Source organism: Athene cunicularia, assembly GCF_003259725.1.
Source record: "Athene cunicularia isolate RWA chromosome 2 unlocalized genomic scaffold, athCun1 chr2_part1, whole genome shotgun sequence".
NCBI lineage: Eukaryota > Metazoa > Chordata > Aves > Strigiformes > Strigidae > Athene > Athene cunicularia.
Window position 1 is genome coordinate 121,567,843 of NW_020799095.1, and position 1,157 is coordinate 121,568,999.

Genomic DNA, 1,157 nt, shown 5'->3' on the forward strand with positions numbered 1-1,157 from the left:
GACATTCCATTCTTTCCTTGTGAATTTCTTCTCTTAAGATACTGTTCATGTAAGTATGCACATTTGCAAATGAGTATGTGAACACAAATCAATGTCCATGACTACATCTATATGCAAGTTGTCAGGTAAAATTTAAAAAAGTTTAGGGCACGTTTGCACCTCAGAAGTATGTCTTTTTCAATCCCTTTTGCAAGAAGAATCATTAACTTCTAGTTTTTTAATGAATTTTTACTCATGTGTCTTAAATTGATAGCCAAAATAGAATTCATCAGCATTTTTAAAATTAACTTTTAATTAGTATTATTTCTCTATGGGGGTGTTATTTATAATTTTTCAAGTAAGGAATACTGTGGTAAACATAGTTCCAACACACCAATGGTCTCTGAAGTCTATGAGGAAAACTCAGATTTTCTCATCTGAGTCTAGTTTTCAAAAGCATGTTTTGAAAGTCTTCACAAAGTTAATTTTAGATGTTTAGAAACCTTTTAACCTAAAATGGCTTAACTGACCTTGGTTCAGATTTTGGTTATCATGTTTTTGAGAACATTGTTCAATTACTGATTTAGAAGTCAGCAGTATTATGATATCAAAGTTTCTAATTAGATCAAATTACTCAAATGGCTAGTAGGTTACTTTGTTTCTGATAATAGTGATTGACTGGTATAGTGATTGCTGGAACAGAATTTTGTAGTGTTAGTGTCCCGTGTTAACTCATAAGTAATTTTCTATCAATCGTGTTATCAGTAAACCTTTTTGTGTATATGTTACTCAAAGAAATCTTAAGGAGTAACTTCTTAAGATATTAAACTGTATGGACTGTATAAAATAGGCAATTTCTATCAGATGTTCCTTTTGATTTTGTTTCCTGTGAACAAATAGCTGCTGTTGAAGGTGAAAAAATTATTTCTTTTTCTAATGGAATTTCTTTTCATTTATCCTATTGTCATGGTTTTACAAGTGAGCAATTTCACATTTTATTACAAAATACTTTGAGACTAATGCCTAGAAGATGCGGAGAATGGCATACTCCATTTCCTTGTGGCATATATTAAATATTTAAGAGCATGTTTGCCTGAGCTTCTACTGGATTTAGTCAAACATTAGTTGACACATAAGTAATAGCTGTTTTTTTTGGTTTGTTTTTTTTTTTTTTTTTT